This window comes from Neovison vison, chromosome 2, assembly GCF_020171115.1.
Source record: "Neovison vison isolate M4711 chromosome 2, ASM_NN_V1, whole genome shotgun sequence".
NCBI lineage: Eukaryota > Metazoa > Chordata > Mammalia > Carnivora > Mustelidae > Neogale > Neogale vison.
This window is the reverse complement of record NC_058092.1, coordinates 78351802-78372874: the sequence shown is the minus strand read 5'-3', so window position 1 is coordinate 78372874 and position 21073 is coordinate 78351802. Positions and strand designations below refer to the sequence as shown.

General features: G+C 42.9%; 1 protein-coding gene across 2 annotated transcripts in view; it reads left to right on the top strand.

Moving 5' to 3' along the window:
* The first annotated feature begins 622 nt into the window (after positions 1 to 622).
* Positions 623 to 21073, top strand: part of TGFBR3 (transforming growth factor beta receptor 3) — a 200053-nt gene continuing 179602 nt past the window's right edge. Inside the window, exon 1 of one of the 2 annotated variants that reach the window (XM_044238675.1) lies at positions 623 to 988. The gene's annotated coding sequence lies outside the window, so the exon portion shown is untranslated. The remainder of the gene's footprint in view (positions 989 to 21073) is intronic. The other variant, XM_044238674.1, reaches the window with a different exon arrangement.

Here is a 21073-nt window from a genome sequence, read left to right as displayed (position 1 = left end):
TTTATTTAACGAGCAGGGAGAAGGGCTGGGTAAGGCGCTCTCCGCTGTTAGAGGAGGAGGCAAGACCCCACCGGCGCCCAGCATCAGAGCGCATCTTGAGATAACTAGCAGGATTAGAGGTGGGAAAGACAAACAGGGACAGAATGAATGAGTGTGTGTGTGTGTGTGTGTGTGTGGTGGCGGGCTTTGCTAAGCAGTGGGCAAGAAGGTGTGATCAGTTTACTGGAAGATTTAGAATTTTTATTATCAAGACTGAAGTAAACCAAATAAAAACCCAACGCCTCCAGAGACCTGGAAAGTTTGAAGGACGTAGTTCTTCAAACTACTTTTGAGGGAGCGGATCCCTGCCTCTGGCGTCCGCGTCCCCCTATCTCCACTCACCGCCCCCAGGACTGAGACACCACTCGCCGCCCCACTTCGGGCGCGTAGCAGCCCGCGCGTTCGTGGTGCTCCTTTCCTCCCTCCCTCCTCAGCCCGAGGGGAAACGCTGGCTCCAGCAGCGCTCGGGACTCATCCATCAGCTCGGGAGGAAAAGGGGGAGGAGAGAGGAGGCGGGAGGCGGGAGGAGGAGTCTCCGGGCCGCGCGGAGCCCTCGGTGGGGCGGCGGCGGAGGAGCGCCCTTCCCCCCGCGCGCTGATTGCTGTGGCGTCTTGCCCGTCCCCGCCCGCGCGTGTGTGTGAGGCAGAGCGAGTGCGCTGGGTCGGCCCGATGGGGGTAATCGAGGGTTTCGGGGACGCAGAGCGGCGCTTTCCTCTCCTCAGTGAGTGAGGGAGGGACGTCGGCGGCTCTCGTGCCCGGTCGCTTTCCCTGGGCGATTCCCGGAGCGCCCTGCAGGAGGTGAAAGTCCCGGCGGGTCCGGATGGCGTAGTTGTGCCGCGGCGCAGCAGCTGCCGAAGCTCGCGGCCGCCGAGCGCTGGGCGGGGAAACTTTCCTCTGCTCTCTTCCAACTTGCGGCGGGTGGATCTCCGCCTGACACGCCGCCTCCGAGGTACGTGCGGGCCCGGCCCCGCGGCGCTGCAGCCCGCGCCACTAGCCTTGCGCCGGTTCCGGCCGCGGGCTCTGCAGGCTGCGCGGTGCTTGTCGGCGCTGCGCGAGGCTCCGTGCCTGTTCGCGGCCGGGGTCGCACCGGCCGCCCGGACCCCCGGGCTCGGGAGGGCGGCGTTGGTCCGGCAGTGTTTACTCTCGGAAGAGCCGGGACCAGTGGCCCGCGATGCGTGGGGAGCGGCCGTCCTGGGTCGGGTGGGCAGCGCTCGCGGCGATGCGCTGTCCTGGGGAAGACTCCTGTCCTCTCTCTTCCTCTCCGCGGTTTCTTCCGACCCCCGCCGGGCGCGGACCACTTCCACTTGGGCGCGTGACAGCGTGGTGGGAGAGGTTTGTTGTGGGTTTGCACTCAGTTGCCGTTGCGTAGGCTGCGCCCTGGGACTAGCGCACCGACGTGAGCAGCGCTCCCCGCAGCAGGCGCCCTCCCCGTGTGGTGGCGCGGAGAGCAGCGCTGCAGTCCGGAGCCCCGCATAGAACGTTTCCCCCCTGCTAACAGATTAGCCCAGTACCCAGTTCATTTTGAAGGGTTCTCTTAGCATGTTCATTTGATTAGAACAAACTGGAAGTCTTTGGGCTGTTGCTAGAAGAATCTGCTTGCAGACTTGTTATGGGGCATTTGCCCACTTTGCAGGCATTGTCAGGCGTGGATTACCTTGGCACAGTGGAACCTAATGGATTTAGTGTGTTCTAAAAGAGCTGAGAGAAGAAAATCGCTCATTTCCTTAGCTGGGAAATGGGGATAATAATAGGTCTCATAAAGTCACTGTGAGGATTGAATGATTTAATATATGTAAAGTACTAGCGCCGAGCAAGTGTTAGAACTGCTTGTCCTGAGCCCAGAGGTGATGGGAGACGAGCAAAGAGGGTAAAGGATGGTAGCAGTGACAGCCTGCGAGGGGGGAACCGTGGGTTTTCTGAACATCTCCCTTAGAAGAAAAGTGAGCGGTCTGGGTGGAAAGAAGTCTCTATAAGGAACCAAGCACTGGTCACGACTTTTTAATTATCCTGAAATGGTACTGTAAGGCGCAGTTACTTCACTGTGAAATCAGCTATTTCTCTTGAACAATGATAACTGACGTTCATTGAGCCCAAACTGTGTATCAATCACTCTCCTGTATGCCTTGCGGACCACTTAAACTTCACACCAGCTCTGTGGTTAAAACACTATCAGCCCCATTTCTCAGATGAGACTGTAGAGGTTAGTTACTTGCTCCAGCTAACCCATTATTTTCTTTTTTTTTTTTTTAAAGATTTTATTTTTATTTATTTGACAGAGAGAAATCACAAGTAGGCAGAGAGGCAGGCAGAGAGAGAGAGGGAAGCAGGCTCCCTGCTGAGCAGAGAGCCCGATGCGGGACTCGATCCCAGGACTCTGAGATCATGACCGGAGCCGAAGGCAGCGGCTTAACCCACTGAGCCACCCAGGTGCCCCAACCCATTATTTTCTGTTCTGACTCCAGAGCTAGTTGAGTCACCGAGTGCCGCAAGTGCAGTCAGGTTTGGGTGCGGTGAGCCCAGGCGTCTTCCCACGTTGTTCAGCTTTCCATTTTAGTTGGACATATCCCTTGAAACAGGAATAAGGTATCTGTGATTAATTTAGGTGATGTGCTTACTGGGGTGCCACATTGCAGCTCCGAAACTGAATCCAAGTAATTAAAAACAGAACCCTGATTACTATTAATATGAATCTTTATTCTTAATTTCTTTTATTCTCTACACATTGTCAGAGTTACTTGGCTTCCTTAGGAAACAGCTTGGGGTTGGCACAGGAGGCAGGGAAATAATTCTTACCCCCTTAAGGGCTATTAAAATGAAATGGATTTCATGCCATTGTGTCAGTTAAAGGATGTTGCTCTGTTTCTTGGTGTTCTCTGCTTTTGGCTTTAATTCTGCATTGTTTAGTGTTTCAAGCTTCAGCATATTTTCAGCCCTTCAGTTTGTCTTTGTCATTTGTCAGCTTTAATTTTTCCTGTTTTGATGGAATCAGACCATTACATGGCAGCTTTGCTTAACAACTGTTGATCCAGTTCATGTTTTTAAATATAAAAATCTCCAACTTATTTTGAACCCCAGCACTTGAAAGGCAACCTCTGGGGAATTCATTGTTATTTTGAGTATTAGCCAATAGGGGGAGTATAACACACCATTGATGTCTATTAGGCACTTAAACCAGTTTTTAGGGTGTTCAACATACGTTTCAGAAATGGAAAATGTTGTGGCTTTATCTAGCAAAATCACCAAGTTGCTTTCTGAGTTTACAGTGGAAAGCTGCATTTAATTTCAATTGATTACAATAAGAATGACCTTGAGGACCAAGCCTGTATGTTGGACATATGTCAAGAACTCTGGTGGCTGGACAGACATTAAATACACTTGCACGTGGTTTTTGCCATTTGTTTTCCCTAAGAAGTGTCTTTAAGATGATTTTTTGTGCACTTTGAATAATATTTCAAGTTATCTAGGAGAACTGGGAGTCCGAAAAGTTTCATTGTGAATCTTTTAATGATCCTCATTTTGTCTTTTGTAGAAAATTGGACGTAGTGAATTTGTTCTCAAGGAGATTGGTGCACTTAGAATCCTGTCATTATCATTCTTTTTTTTTTTTTTAAGATTTTATTTATTTATTTGACAGAGAGAGATTACAAGTAGGCAGAGAGGCAGGTAGAGAGAGAAGGAGGAGGAAGCAGGCTCCCTGCTGAGCAGAGAGCCCAATACAGGACTCGATCCCAGGACCCCGAGATCATGACCCGAGCCGAAGGCAGCGGCTTAACCCACTGAGCCACCCAGGCGCCCCCTGTCATTATCATTCTTGATCAACATCTTCCACGTGCAATAACAGTACTGAATAACAGCAATTCTGGGCATTCTTCAGAGGCTTATATTTTAGTAAACAGTAATAGTTCAGAAGTATCCTGTTTGTCTAGTAAAGGTGTGATGTGTCCGTAGACACTCATTCTTATAAATATAATATAAATATTTTTAAGAATTAACATGCTTGGAAATACAGTAAAACTAAGTTTTATTTATTTATTTATTTTTAAAGATTTTATTTATTTGACAGAGAAAACGGGTGCATACACACAAGCCAGGGGAGAGGCAGGGAGAGGGAGAAGCATGTTCCTGGCTGATCAGGGAGCCTGATGTGGGGCTGGGTCCCAAGACCCTGGTATCATGACCTGAGCCAAAGGCAGACGCTTAACTGACTGAGCCACTCAGGTGTCCCTAAAACAGTTTTGGAAAAAGTTTTCAGTCTTTGCCTGCAGTTTTGTAGGCCAGTTTCCTTTCTTGTTTCTTGTGTATCAGGTAGTTTTGACTTTATTTCATTTAGCAGGCTAAGGTCATGTGGATCCTTTTAAAAAACAACTTAAAAAAAATAGCTTTCAAATTTCGTCCCTTCTTTATAAATCTCAGCATTGCAATAATTCCTTCAGGGTAGCATCTTACTTATGATTTAACTTAGTCTTCCATGCTCTGATGTACTGCGCTCTTCAGCAACATTTTTCAGCCCCCTGCCCTTAATAGGCTTCTGGTTCCTGGTCTTGCAGTTTGGCAAATTAGCTGTCCTCTTTCAAGCCTCTTAAAGCTGGAGGCCAAGATGCCTTAAGGCTTCCTAAGGCTTTGTCTTGGAAAGCCTTTATAGATTGACAGAATGGATTTGCTTAAAAGAAGGTATTGTCCTATTCTTTTTAAGTCTCAAAGGAATTAATCTTTCCCTTTTGCATGCAAACTGAGTTGCTTCTTGTAAAAGTCAGGTGACTTTGCTGAAGGGCAGAATCTGGACCTAAGCGGCCTAGGAATTTGAGTATGGCACTGCGAAGGTGGTCACCACTGACTTATTTAGTACTTAAGTGACCACTGATTTCCTGGGATGATAAATCTGGAAAGTCCTGACTTTACATTTAAGACTAACAGAACAGTTAGAATTTAGAGGATGACTGGTAAGTATTGCTATTGTTGTAATATTTTTTTCTGAGTGAATTTGCTGTCATCTTTTTGAATTACCTCTGTTCTGGATAACTCATCTTGAAAATATTTTTTTCCCTTGATTGCTGTTGGACAAAATCTTATTATAATTGTCAGGTTCATTAATTAATGAGGACAGTTATCCCCCTTTTCTTCTTTAATTGATCTTAACAGCTGTTTGAAAATGATTTTATCACTTTTGTACATTGGAGCATTTTCCTGGTGATTTTTTTTTTTTTTAAGATTTTATTTATTTATTTGACAGACAAAGATCACAAGTAGGCAGAGAGGCAGGCAGAGAGAGAGAGGAAGCAGGGTCCCTGCTGAGCAGAGAGCCCCATGCGGGACTGGATCCCAGGATCCTGGGATCATGACCTGAGCCGAAGGCAGAGGCTTTAATCCACTGAGCCATCCAGGCGCCCCATTTTCCTGGTGATTTTTAACTTCTGAAATTTTGAAACTTAATACTAAATACCTTTTGAAATTTGCATAACTCAAGTAAATGCTTTTAGGGGTCTTTACCTTGTAAGTAAGCTTGTATCACCTCTAGAAATATGGACAGTTTGGAATGTAAATAAGCAAATCCAGGTGTTAAGAAAAGGTAGCTTTCCACAAGTTAGCCTTTAACTGTTTCAGTAAGAGCTTTTGTAGCTTTTAAAGAAAATTACTGCACCAAGATCCGTGGCAGTAATTTCTCTGTTTCCACATCTTCAGAGTTAACACTTGGAATGTCAGCATTGTCTCTTTATAGCATTTCATAAAATATAAGCTATTGCTAATTTGGTTGGTTTCCAGTCAAGCTGAAATAAATCAACACAGCTTAGAAGGACTTTATAAAAAAATGATCTAGGTCCATTTCCTGGGCTCTGTCCATTTCTAGATTTCTTGTTTTATATCTTTTGAAATAAAACATTTGTTTGTTAACCGACATTGAGCCTTATTTTCTCTGTTTGCAAAGCCCGTGCTTAAGATTTAGCACAGATTTCTGAATATTTTTCCTTCTTCAGAGGGAGAGTAATGATTTTTATCTCTCAACCAAGATGTGTGCCAATATTTAGTTTTTGAAACAACATTTGTAAACATTCTCTTGAGGCCACTCTGATTTGGACCTTGTGCATTTTTTCTTTGGTTTTCTAGGCCAACCTTTAAGACTTCGGAAGAGGATAACTAAGGGCATACTTACAAGGCATGATATCTTTTAAAATTGAGATTATTACTGAAGGTCTGAAATAAGAGCCCTAGAGTCATGCCCTTAGGCCATCCTGGTATCTCCTGCTTAAACGTAATCGTAGGGGAAAAAAGATTAAAACTGATGTTGGTGCTGAAACCTTCGAGTCTGGCACGAGGACTCTGAATTAGAGTGGAGTATAGCAAAGTTCATTTTTAGGATTTAATGTTAAATTGTTGCCATAGTAATAATTTAGAATTAAATCTAAAATGTTATCTCTATCTTTACTTTATGAAAAAGGATGGTAATACAGAAGCATATACTCTCCCTATCTCTTGGACGCTGGGCTCCAAGGGAAAGGGGGTCAGAATGGGGTGCTGTTTGTAGAGAAGGAAGCGTCTGCTTGTTTGTCCTTCCAAGTACATAATTCATTTCCTTGGTACATGCTGAAGGTCAGGATTTTGTGTGAAATTGCAAATGGAACATTTGTAAAAACACATTTAAGTTAGTTAGTCCTTCAGAAAATGATCTTTAGAAAACAGTTTTATAGATACTCGTCCTTGGGCTTTCCTGTTGATTGGATTGCCCTGGGAGAAGGTCTGCAGCTTTTTACGTCTGATGACTAACCACCACTGATGGGTAAGAACACCAAGGACTAGGTGGATGGTCTAGGAGAACTTTGGATTTCTTTTTTTAATTCTTATTTATTCTTTTACTAACGGGAAGTTGATGAATGCTTAATTCAGTTTGTTATGTGAAAAGATTTCCTTTTGGGAGTATAATTCTGTTAGCATTTTTAGTGATTTATGTATTTTGACAGTGTGAAATTGGTCATTGGATACAAAAATACACTGCTGCCTATTTGCAAATTTCATTTCATAATTAACTGTATGATGATTGCTGGAGCAGAAAGTGGCTTTTTTTTTTTTTTTTTAAGTAATTGGAAGGTTATTTTAAGTGAAATTCTTAGATTCCAATCTCAAAGCCCTGTGTCTTCTGTGTGGCACTGCCTGTGTTGTTATGAGTGATCTCTTTCTATTTTTTCTTTAGAACAAAACATACTCAAACACAAAACTCTCTTCTGAGTGTCCATAAAGAATGTCTCATTTTGTTGTATTAGAATGTGCAGTTGGCTGGCGAATTAACTTAAGCTTTGAGGGAAAGCACCGTTGACTCATTACATACATTTTGCATTATTACATTGTAAGGTGTTCCCTATGTGTGTGGGAGAAGTTTCTGATCTTCTAAATGGGCATCTTTACTATTGCTGGTCTCTTTCTGTCAAAAAGCCTTTCTTAGCAGACATTCCTTAGTTTTCTTATTCTTTTGTCTTTATAGAGATTGTTACCTGTTGTGTATTCATCAAATACCACGGGAATCATGAAAAAATTACTTAGGATAACAACCAACTTTGTGAATATCCACCAGTCTTTTCTTTTGTATCTGTCCTATTCATCCATTATAATTGTTCCCCAACCATTGGTGGAGCTGGGGGAAGGATGACCTACTTGATACTTTTCACTTTTTTTTTTCTCTTGGAGTTGTGCCTTTCTCAGTTTGTGGCGTCTTTATTTCATTATTAGAGTTTTGCTTTCTAAGATATTCAAGATTTTAATTACATTCAGTGTGTGGGCTAATAAAGTTTCATGTAGAATCAGTCCTACTAAATTCTTCAAAATAGTTCCAAAAAGCATCCCATTTAGGTACCTTGGTGGGTGTAGGGCTTTTGGTAATGCTCAGATGGGAGATAACTGAACTCAGAGCAGGATTCTCTTTAGCTTAACTGGGTGGAAAAGGGAGGGTAGCATCTAATTCATTAGGACAAAATGAACTTTTGTATAATAATGAGGGATTTAAGTGTTTTCTTTGGAATTAAGATCTATTTTAAGTAGGTATATAGGTACAAGGTTTGCAAAAGAAACTATGCTAAGACTGAGGTTCTGTAGTTGGCAACTCCTGTAACCCCAAAGATCCTGTTCTCTGAAGCCAGGAAAAAGCAGTCTGTTTCCAATTATATATCACAAAAATAGGGAAATTAAGCCAAGGAAAATGATCATTTGGGGGTTGGGTTGCTTTTTTGTGGAGGGTAAAGGAGAACGGACTGTAGATGCACATTAAAAAAGAAATCTGTTAGTCTTTCTGGTTGGCTCTCAGATTTTTCTCAAGTGTTCTGTATCGGAAATTAAGAATAAATTTGGGATTAAAAACCTCTCCTTCAGCTCCTTTTTGTTTCTCAGAGTACTCAGACAGACAATGGCTGGTGTGTTTGGGAGAGGCTTTTCCAGTCCAAATGGCGTCCGGTCATGGAGGCCAGCATCGTACCAGGTAGTCAGTGCGGTGGGGTTTTTGCTAACACTTTTTACCAGGCTCGAATGCTGCTGAACATTACTCTGCTGGTGAAGAAAGGCTAAGGATGTTGGGGTGAGAAGCCTAATTGGAATTTGGGTGATGTGTGGGTGCAGATAGTGTCCTCAGTCCTTGTCAGAAGCACCTAGGCTTTCTGAATGCCTGTGGCTAGTTTCAGGATTAGTGGTCCTACGATAACCAGGTGTTACCTAAGAAATCTCCTTTGCGCTACCAGAAGATCACCCCCAGCAGATCTTAGTTCCTGTTTCTCACACCTTACACCTCCACAGAGTGTTGAATAAAACTTTCCTAATGGTACAGAATCTTTGGTAACAAGGCAGTCTGCTGGGGCTCGTGGTATTTGGCTGTTGGCTCATTTCTTCTCACCTCCTGCTGAAGACCTCAGCCGGCTGCAGGCAGGCTCCCACACCCACCATACGAAGGCGTACCAAGGTGCTAGAAAAGGTGCAAGGTGCAAAATTTGTGCTTGCTTTCAGTCAGCATCTCCACTGTCCTCTCTCAGGGACCTTTGCTGCTTAACTCTTTCCCCGAGTTTTATCATCTTAGTTTCCCTAGAACAACTACTTCTGCTTTTCCCCTTTTCTTCCCCATCTCTCTTCAGGTTTCTTTTCCAGGGCTTGATCCCTACGTGTTGGCATTCTCCAAGGTTCTCTTTTTTCCCTTTCCCTTCTCTTCTCAGTTTACATTTTTGTCGTTCATATTTCCATGCCTCAATGGCCACGTCTCTGCCAGTAACTTCCAGTTTTATATTTCATACGCTTATTTCCAGCAGCTACCTGGTGGTTCTGTAGGTCTTTCTGTTTAAACCAAGTCCCAGACCCAACACACTATTTCTCTGTGGTCCACAGTCTCAATCCTTCATTTCCTCTGTCAGTAAATGGCACCAGTTACCAAGCAAGGAGCCTCAGGCACACTAAACTGCCTTCTGCTTACTTCTCTGAGCTGAATAAGACCAGTCACACGGACGGGACTTACCTTTTTAGCAGATCTCAGCTGACCTTTTCTTCTCCATTCCCAAATCATCATCTCATCTGCACTGTTGTGCAGGTCCTTCAGTTAATTTTCCTGGCTTCGACACCTCTATTTCAAAATTCATCCATTTCGGTTGGTACCTTTTATTTTTTATTTATTTATTTATTTATTTTATTTGAGAGAGAGAGAGACAGTGAGAGAGAGAATGAGCGAGGAGAAGGTCAGAGAGCGAAGCAGACTCCCCATGGAGCTGGGAGCCTGATGTGGGACTCGATCCCGGGACTCCAGGATCACGCCCTGAGCCGGAGGCAGTCGTTTTAACCAACTGCGCCACCCAGGCGTCCCCGGTTGGTACCTTTTATAACACAAATCTGTGTTTTCATTTCTTACATTTTAAAAATCACTGCTGGGGGGCGCCTGGGTGGCTCAGTGGGTTAAGCCACTGCCTTCAGCTCAGGTCATGATCTCAGGGTCCTGGGATCGAGTCCCGCATCGGGCTCTCTGCTCGGCGGGGAGCCTGCTTCCCTCTCTCTCTCTCTGCCTGCCTCTCTGTCTACTTGTGATCTCTCTCTGTCAAATAAATAAATAAAATCTTTAAAAAACAAATAAAAATCACTGCTGTTCCATCATCCTTGGCACAAGATGTCCACTAACAACGTAGCCTCAGCCTACTTTTTCAGGCCATTTCTCTTTCTGCTTCTTCCTGAACCTCACTATGCTCATACCAGAGTCCTTATGGTTTCCAGAGCGTACCATGTGCTCTCACGCTCCGAAGCCTTTGAACTTGTCTCTCTTTTAGCGTCCCCTCCCTTCCCTTCTCTGGTGGTCTCTTGTTTTCTCATCCAGGCTTTCTCTCTCTGCTGTCAGTGTGGTGAAGCCACACGTGGCTCCTCCTGGCAGGTGGGTTAGTTGTTCCCTTAATTTCTCTCATAGGATTTCTGCTACCTCCCGAGAACTTTTTTTCTTTCTCTGCCAGATTGTGGACTTCCTAGAGCAGGATCGAGTCCCGTCATCTCTGTACCTTGAAAGTGTGACATGGGCTTGGCATATAACATATATTGTCAGATTGAATTCTTTATCTCAGTTCCACTTCAGCTAAAGGTTTGGGGAGAGATGAGGCTTACAGTGGATATAAACTGTAACTGTATAGAAAATGCAAAGGAAATAAACTCAGAATCAGAGGGTTTAGGGTTAGAGTGACTGTTGGAAATAATCCCAAGTCCCTCTGAAGATGAGAACTGCCAGGTACCTGGATCACATAGCTGGGGAGTAGTTCTTCCTTTCTTACTTCTCTGCAATATATTCCACCCAATAGCCAGAATGGATCTGACAAAGCCAAAGCCAGATCCTGTCATTCCTCTGCTTAAAATACTCTAATATTCTTTCTTTCTCAGTGTAAAAGCCAGAATCTTTAGAATAATTTGTAAAGCTGCAGACAACCAGCCATGACTCCCTTGGCAATTACCTCTTCAACCTCAATGTTGTGCTCTCTGGCTTACTCTCTCTGCTCCAGCATCCTGGCCCGTTTGCTGTTCCCTGAGCATGCAAGACATGCTATCTCAGGACCTTTGCATATGCTGTTTCCTTTGCTTGGAATGTTTTTCTCTTAGATATCTACAGTTTACTTCCTGTAGGTCCTTACCCTAAACAAAGAAATAAACCAGACCAAGGACCCCCCAAATTTCCTTTCCTTCTTCTCTGTTTTGTTTTCTTAGCATTTATCTCTATCTCATATACAATTACATATATTTATAATTTGTCCTCTGACTAGAAGGTAAGCTCCATGAGGGGGCAGGGCTTTTTATGTTTTTTTTTCCCTGTTGAATCCCTGTACTTGGGGCAATGCTGGTATGGAGCAGATACTTGATAAATACTTGTTAGATGAATAAATGAATGAGACGATCTCATGGATTTCTTACAGCTCCAGTTAAATGTATACTTAAGGCATTACAAAGGGAAAACTATCAGGTCTGTTTAGAAGGAGGAGAATCTGATGTTTAAAAAGCCTCATTCAAGACCTGTCATACTAGAACATTGACCTCTTTTTAATTGACTGAAAACAGCAACCGTGGGCTCTCCCCAGCCTTACAAGTGGTTTGGGAAGATTCCCAGTTTACCTCTCACAGGCTTGCGCTTGCTGTGGTTTGTCTCTGCCTGTGATTTGCCCTTTAACCCATTGGGTTGCACAGATGAAAAGTAAACATAGCATTAAAGAAAAGAGCAGGGGGAGAGGGTTTAGGGCAGAGGAGCGGATTTTTCCTGTGGCCCTGACATCTTCCTTTGGCTCTGGGCCCATCCCCAGGGCCACTTACCGTACCTTCCTGATTGCTTCAGGGCTGTGCTCTAAGGAACAATCTGGAGACTGCCAGGCCAGATGACTCCTGAATTTCGCTTTGATGTTCTAATTTCTTTGAAAAGAAACACTAAGATTAATCCAAAAGGACAACAGAGAAAGGGTTTTTTGTTTTTAAATTAAATTATGCCTAATTTTGAAGAGAAGTTTTAACCCTTCTCAAGATGGATTGCAGTTGAAATTACCACCAGCTTCTGTCAGTGATGCTAGTGAGGAGTCGAGACTGGTGAGATCTGTTTTATGAAACCAATGACTTAAATCCAAGGGACGTGAGTTACAGTTCTGAAGAAGCATCTGATTTTTGGAGATAGGGGTTATGTTGAATGAAGAGCATAATTTGTAATAGTGTAACAGGGATTTTAGAATGATTTGCCTCCTGCTCTTCTGTGATAACATCAGTGTGGTTCCCACAGAGTCCTCCTCATCAGGACAGGAAGTCCAGCTAAGGAAGTCGAAGGCTTACGAGGAAGTTATTGGCCATGTACAAAACTAACAGCATAACTTAACTCTCAGATTCAAAACTATCAAACTGAAAATAAATTGTCTTGAACATAGATGTTATCAATGATCTAGTTAAAAATCATAGCCACCATTTCCTGAAACCTAAGAACATACTAGGTATTAAGTACTTTATGTGTTACTAATTTACTTAATTCTAGTAACAACCCCGTTAGGGAAATAGAATCATTATTTCTATCTTATAGCTGAGACTTGGAGGTATTTAGTAAGCTCCCCACAGCTACACTGGTAGGAAGAGACAGGGCAGGGATTTGAACCCGGATTGGCTGGGGGGTGGTGTCCATACTCTCCGCCGAACTGTGCTGGATGTAGTCTGCTCTGTGAACACACAAAGTGTACTCCCAGCAGGGCCTTTACACTCGCTCTCCCCTCTGTCTGGGATGCATTTCTTTCATAGCTGTCTCTCACCCCTCTGCTCAAATGCCACCTCATCTGTAAGGCCCTCTGATAGGGTTCTGGTAACCATTTCCACTGTGTGTTCGGGGAGGGAGGAGCTCCTGTTTGTAGTGTCAAGAGAATCAGGCAGACCTGGGCTCAGATGCTGTACCAGGACTTAACTAGCTGGTGACCCTTGGGTGGTTGAGCCTTTTGAAGTCTCACTTTTCTCACTACAGAGTGAAGGATCTTCTTGGGCTGTTGACAGGATGAAATGAGAAATTGTGAAAAACACAGTAGGTGCTCAGTAGGTGGTAGCTGAGATCTTTTGTGGAGTTGGAAGATGACCGTGTTAGCTCTAATAGGAAGGGGAATGTGGAATAAAAACATGAACAACCACAGAGTAATTACAAAGCAGCATGTGGACAAGTCTTGGCTGTGCTACTAACTAGCTGTGTAACGGTGGGCCAATCACTAAGTCTTTCTAATTCCTGGTTTGCTAATCTGTAAAATTAGAGGGCTGGAGTGGGTGTTATCTATTTCTAACGTTCTGGGTCAGCTTTGGGTAGAAGATAATATGGAACAAATTATACACAAAATGTTAAGGAGACTGTTCACAGGTGGGTGGGATTAATTGGAATGGTTTTTAGAATGAGGTGAGGGGAATGAGTAGAGTTCATGGAGTTTAAGGAATAGAATAAAAATGGCAGGTTTTTTTTTTTTTAAAGATTATTTATTTATTTATTTGAGAGTTAGAGAGGTAGAGAGAAAGAGCACAGGAGAGGCAGAGGGAGGGGGAACAACAGTCTCCCCGCTGAGCAGGGAGCCCAACGTGGAGCTGGATCCCAGGACCCTGAGATCAAGACTTGAGTCGAAGGGAGATACTTAACCGACTGTGCCACCCAGGTGACCCCAAAATGCCAGTTTTGATAAGATGGGCACATCTGAGAAAATTCAGGTTTTGTGTGTGCCTTCACTGCTCAGAAGATAATGATTTAAATATTTTTTATTTATACAAGCTATGTATTAAAAATAGATACTATAGTATTAGTATTTTATTTACACTTACGTTGTCAAATTGAATGTTTTCCTTGGAGAATACTTTCCCATTTTGTGAAGTCATTTGTACTAGCCATCACATGATCATGTATTTCACATTTCCACAAGCGTATTTGAAGTCTCATTTTATAGGAGGGATTCAGGATTAGTTGTTAGTCCATATAATGACGATTATACCTAAGGTATAGAATAAAATATGTTCTTGTTTAATCTCTTCGTATTGGAGATGAAGAAGTTAAAGCCCAGAATGGAGTGACTAGTCTGGACTTGTCAAACATATTGGTGCCAGAACTCTGGTCTTGCCTGTTCCTTTGAAGCTGCCTGAGGCATAAGTTCTTTCTTAGACACAGCTCTTATTTGTTGGTGTTTCACTATTATTGAGGAACGTTTTGATAAGTCGCCATCCTTCCATACTTTAACTGTAACGTACGCAGTCATGTCTTCTACTTGCTACCCACTATGGTACCGTCACTGAATGGCTGCTATATGCCCAATAGGTAGGCTAATACTACTACCAGCTAGACTGAGATCCTTCTCTGTAGAGTGAACAGATGCAGGGAAGACATACCTGGAAGGAAATTATCACATAAACATTTACCTGCAGACCTGACTTGCTCTACATTCCAAGTGTCTTAAGTTTTACTTCCTCTGAGGCAATCCTAGGAGGCTTCCTTAAAGAAGTAGTGCTCATACCAGGAGTTAAGACTGAAGATTGTGGTAAGCAGCCGTGTCAGGGAGACAATGGAAGGTTACTAAGAACACTCTTCTGGAAGCAAGGGCGTGGTCCTTTTGTGGGGCAGAATTGAGGCAGATGCCGCTGGAGCACGTGGAGGATAAGGTCAGACTAAGGAGGCAACATCCAGCAGTCATGGGAAGGGCTCTGGTTTTTATCCTTGACAGCAATGGGTGACCATTGAAGGGTTTTAATTCTTAATGTTTCACATGCCTAAGCTGCTGAGCCCTCTCTTTACCAAATAATATCAGTGAAATAATTGAAATGTTATCTATTGAGGGATTGCTCCCATTTAAGAGATATAATATTATCTTGGAAATCAGTGAGAGGAAGAAAAAAATAAGAGCTTAATTGCAGTTAGCAGAATAGAATAGTCTATGGCTGAAGTGTTTATTCTGAATTCATATTATTTGCAGAATCCCTGTGAATATAATCATGTGACTAAAATATTTTAGTAAATTACTGTATATTGTACAAAATAGTCTCATGGGGGTCTGATAGATGTAGCTCCCCAGAGTTTTTTTAATGACTTAGTGCTTGCTTGCTAGTGCCTAAGGGATGATGGCTCGTGTCCTGAGGATATTCAGATGTGCTGACTTTTGCTGGAATAATTGCAGCTTCATGATTTAATCAGCCCTTGTGGTGATAGCTGATTCCTCACTCCAGGCAACTTGGTTGGCAGCGGTGCCAGGCTAAGTTCCTCAGCCTTCGGCTAAACCCCTGAAGCTAATTTGGGCATCTGAAGGTAGAGTCTAGGAAGGCCATGCAGCCAGATCCCTGTAACTTACACCAGAGTTGTTCAGACAGTAGTAGCTTTACCACACTTTCAGAACAGCTTTGCAATATTATTACTGTCTTGAGGGCTTCAATCTTGTATTGGGTTTGGAGTCATTGTTTTTTGGTAATGTAGGTATTTTTTTTTTTTAGATTCTAGACAATGAAGTCTAATCCCCAAATGAATACAAATTTGATATAAACTGTATTATTTTGCTACCAGTAGTTTGCTTGGTATTTTGAAAGTCTAGGGGTATTTTATTTTATTATTTGTTAAAGATTTTATTTATTTATTTGACATACAGAGATCACAGGCAGAGAGACAGGCAGAGAGAGAGGAGGAAGCAGGCCCCCCACTGAGCAGAGAGCCAGACATGGGGCTTGATCACAGGACCCCGGGACCATGACCTGAGCTGAAGGCAGAGGCCTTAACCCACTGAGCCACCCAGGTGCCCCGAAAGTCTAGTGGTATTTTAACCGGGAAAAAACCTCAGTGACTATTTTTTTTTAAATGCACTGTGTGGGCCTGGTATGTTTTAGGTACCATGCCCATATTCTAGCTCACATATTACAATCAGAATGTCATTCATATCTTACAGATAAGGGGATGGCAGAGGCTGTCCGACCTAACACGTCTAGTTAGGCCCAGTTTAAAATCCCCAGGTACCGTTCTCTAATAATTTTAGCTTAAAATTATAAGCAACAGAAATCTTTGAATGCAGAAATATTAAATGTGAAAAGGTGGTTTTGGAATATTGCAAGGATGGGTGAAACATCCTAGTTAGTGAACTTGAATAAAACGTGGTCTTTCGCAACAATGTGGAATATTTCCGTGCCTGCCCTCTCCTTTCTGCCATATTTTGCTTGGGCAGTGAGATCTGTTGTGCTTGGGATAGACAAGAGGGGCTTTTAAGGACGACTGAAGGTCAGCCCCAAGGGAACTAAAGATGCTGGGGCCAGCCATAGATGTGCTGGTCACACTCTCAATCAACAGTGAGGGTGGGCCAGGCCCTGGAGGTACTGGGGAGAGTCAAGTCCAGCTTTTTGGCACATCTTGTAACCTCTGTGCCTGCTGCCTTTCTTGCCATTGAGTCTTCATGTGGAATTCCTTCCCATATGTAAGGTAGTTCAAAAGTAATTCCTTTTTTTTTCCTGCCACCGACGGCCACAGAATGTTGGGATTTTAAATGAATCTTAGGCTTCAGGATCATTCTCTATGGTAGAGATAGTCAACTGACAAATAGTGATAACTTATCTGCTGTTACATATATAATTTCATTTGATTCTTGGAGTGACCCTGTGATGTAAGTAAGGTTAGTTTCATCTTAAAAATAAAGAAATGGGGTTGAGGGGCCTGGGTGGCTTAGTCAGTTAAGTGTCTTGACTCATGATCTCAGGGTCCTGGGATCTAGTCCTATGGTGGGGCTCCTTGCTCAGCAGGGAGCTTGCTTCTCTCCCTGTCCCTACCCCCCCTACTCATGTGTGCGCTTGTGCACATGCTGTCTCAGATAAATAAAATCTTAAAAAGAAAAAAACACAACTGGGCCTGCATTCCGATCTAAGCCTCTTTTCTTGTCTGATCCGGTATGAGCCTTTTAAAAATTTTTTTAAATTTTTTAAAAGATTTTATTTATTTGACAGACAGAAGTCACAAGTAGGCAGAGAGGCAGGCACAGAGAGGGGGAGGCAGGCTCCCTGCTGAGCAGAGAGCCCGATGCGGGGCTCGAACCCAGAACCCCGGGATCATGACCTGGGTCGAAGGCAGAGGCTTCAACCCACTGAGTCATCTAGGCACTTCGAGCCTTTTTTTTAAAATTAAAGATTTTATTTGTAAATAATCTTCACACCCACGTTGGTCTCCAACTTACAACCCCAGGATCAAGAGACAAGCTCTATCAGCTGAGCTAGCCAGGCGCCCCTCTGTTGTAAGTGTCTTGATGGATCTTCCATGCACCGTGGGCTCCCTTCAGTCTGTTCTCCATAGGGTGCTCAAGGAAATCTTAGTTTATTTTTAATTTTTATTTTTTCCAATTATATTGAGATTAATTGACACAAAGCATTGTATAAACTTAAGGTGTAAAATGTGAAGATGTATGTGTGTATATACATACATATATACACACACATATGTATATATGTGTATATATATATATATAGATAGATATAGATAAATGAGCACCACAATAAGTTTACTTAATGTCCATCACCACACTTAGTTACAAATTTCTTTTCCTGTGATGAGAACTTTTAAGATTTACTCTCTTAGCAACTTTCACATATACCATACAGTATTGTTAACATGTGGTCATCATATTGTATATTATATCCCCAGGACTTCGTTTATCATATAACTGATGTTTGTACCTTTTGATCACCTTCTCCTGCTTCCCCTACCCCTTACCTCTGGTAACCACCAGTGTGTTCTCTGTTTCTTTTCTTTTCCTAAGTTGACTCCACACCCAGCTTGGAGCCCAGTGTGGGTCTTGAACTCACGACCCTGAGATCAAGACCAGAGCTGAGATCAAGAGTCAGAGGTTTGACTGACTGAGCCACCCGGGCACCCTTGTCCCGTTTCTATGAGTTTGGCTTTTTAGATTCTACATACAAGTGAGCTCATATACTATCTGTCTTTCTCTGACTTATTTCACTTAACATACTGTCCATGAGGTCCATCCATGTTGTTACAAACACAGGATTTCCTCTGTGTGTGTGTGGCTGAGTAGTATTCTATTGTGTATATATACTGTATTTCCTTTATCCATTTATCTTTTGATGGACATTTAGTTTATTTTCAGGTCTTGGCTGGAACATAGGGGTGCAGGTATCTCTTCAGCATAGTGATTTTATTTCCTTTGGCTATATACCCAGAAGTAGAGTTACTAGAGCATATGGTAGTTGTATTTTTAATTTTTTGAGGAATCTCTGTACTGTTTTCCTTAGGGCTTGTACCAGGAAAAAAAAATTTTTTTTAAAAGTACGGTCTATGTCCAACATGGGGCTTGAACTCATGATCCTAAGATCAAGAGTTGCAGCTCTGCCAAATGAATCAGCCTGGTGCCCCTGTCCTGGGGAAATCTTAACCCAGTAGATCCCACCACCTCCCTGCTTAAACCCTTTCTTAAACTTTATTCCTCTCCTTTTCATTTCAGGTTTACCGCCTTGCTCCCTCCAGCATCAGGGAACTGTAATGGTTCTTCTACCTGTAATGTCATCCCTCACCCTTTTATTTTTATTTATTATTTATTTATTTATTTTTAAAGATTTTATTTATTTATTTGACAGAGAGAAATCACAAGTAGACAGAGAGGCAGGCAGAGAGAGAGAGAGAGAGAGGGAAGCAGGCTCCCTGCCAAGCAGAGAGCCCGATGCGGGACTCGATCCCAGGACCCTGAGATCATGACCTGAGCCGAAGGCAGCGGCTTAACCCCCTGAGCCACCCAGGCGCCCCCCTCACCCTTTTAAACCTCTACTTATCCTTCAGGTTGTGGGTACTTTTCCTCTAAAGCTCTTCTTACAGCGTCTGATTACAAATTTGTGAGTATTAGTCGATTTATTTCACCAGACTTTAAGGCCATGAGGACAAAGAACATACCTCTTTGCTTGGCCATTATCTTCCCGTTGCCTGGCATAGAGTAAACAATGACTAAAGACTTAATGAAGGGGGAAATGAAGCTCAGGAAATTAAATATCTTGCCTAATGTAACAAATGGTGTTACTTCTATTAGAATATAAGCTCCATGAAGGCAGAGTTTTTGGCTCCTCTTTTTACTGCAGTATCCTTGGCATCTTCAACAGTGCCTGGTTTATAGTAGTCAATATTTGTTGACTATTGAGTGTGAATGCAATTCTAAATATTTTTTAAAAATGTATTTATTTTTTCTTTTATTTTTTTTGAGAGTTAACTCATTTTGGAGAGAGTGAGGCAGGGGAGGGAGAGAAAAACTTAAGCACGTGCCCAGCTGAGCGTGGAGCCGAGCGTGGAGCCTGACTTGGGGCTCAATCTCATGACTCTGAGATCATGACCTGAACTGAAACCAACAGTTGGATGCTTAACTGACTGCGCCACCGACGTGACTGGATGCCAGAGATTTCTTATCCAAGCCCAGGACTTTTCCCCTTGTGCCAGATCTGTCTGAAAATGGGGATTTGGAATTACCAGTTTCTCTTTATAGTAGAGAAATCTGAGAATTGCTGTTGTGATTCAGTAAGGTGGCTTTGCTTTTTCTGTGTGCAGGTCTCGAAGGGCATCCAAATGTCATTAGACAAACAACAGTATCTCTTCTACATCCTGTAAACCCCTTTTTACAGGCTGCCAAGCTAGATACTGATGTCATCCGTCCTGCCTCATTTCTGAATCCCCTGAATAACATGTTGAATAACCATCAGAACTCTACCAGCTTTTATTTAACCGTTTGCAGACTTCACAGTATATTTCTCTCTCCAAAATTCACTTACATGTCAGACCAGAAACTTTTTAATGATCTGTTAAAAAATAATGTCATGTTTAAGGTACCAGAAACTCAGGTGTTTATTTACCATATGAGTTTAGGGAATGATAATTTTTTTTTATCCCACTTAGTATATCTCTGTCTTGAAGATCTTCAAATTTGTTGACTATTTTCCTGAATGGTCTTGGTGTGAAGATACGACAATGCACAGGCTTGTGCTTCGTCTTGGCCTTTTGCAGTTTTCAGAGAACTTGGAGTCATATAGCATTACCAAGGATTCTTGATTTGTTAAAGTTGCCACCTAGAGTCCTGAAATCAAGTCCCAGTTCGTGATCAGTAGCGATTTGTACAGAGGGTATATGTCTACCTGGAAGTCCCCTTGTCCAGGGGCAGCCCCGGCAGGCTTCTCCCTCTCTTGGAAAAACTATTCTGTTTTCAGAGATTGAGAATTGCGAGGGAGAAGATGGTTCCTTGTTTGTGGTGATGGACCTGGGAGGGAGAATCTGTCAGGGGAAGACCTAGTTTCTAATCTCGGCATTGCCGTGTTACCCTGGGCAAGCGCGGGGCTGGGAGTTTGGTTGCTTCTTGTCAATGAACTCATGTTGATCTCTTCCAGCTTTAAAAGCTGTTACTTACCTCTAGCACGCCAGTTCCTTTAATTGAGAAATCGATCCTCTCCAAGTTCATTCTAAATTCTAATCTTAAATAATCTCATGTATATAGCCAGCTGTGTTAGACATGTAAGGGGAAATTAGTAATTTCTCTTGCTGGCTTTTAGCCTATTGCCAGACATCATTTTACCATGTTTTTTCTCTAAGAGAAAGTTACGCTTTTCTAAAAAAACATTCCGATCAAACCAGGGAATGCTGTTCCCAACCAGCTTCTTTTGAACACTGGTGTAACCCATGATGGATTTCATTTGGGGAGGGATTTTTCAGCTAATCCTGCTCTTACCTGTGTATATTATTGGATCACTAGGGAATGTGGGGCAGCACGCTCCGTGTCATGGCCTCAGACACAGAGGAGCTCTGAAATTAGAAGAATTCAGATCACATTTGTGTGTGCGTGTGTGTGCGTGCATATACATTTTATGTCTATTAAGCTCTCAGAATTTTTTTCTGCTCATTTGTACTGGTACCCTTTGTACGGAACACATTGCTTTGCAGTGTGGACAAACTGACTTGCACAGTGGACCCAAAATTGTTCTTTCAAGATCATGGAGTACCTTATTTATATTTCTAAAGGAAGCGTTTAGTTTATAAGGTCCAGAGATAGTCATTGGGTGTAGAAACTTCGGTTGG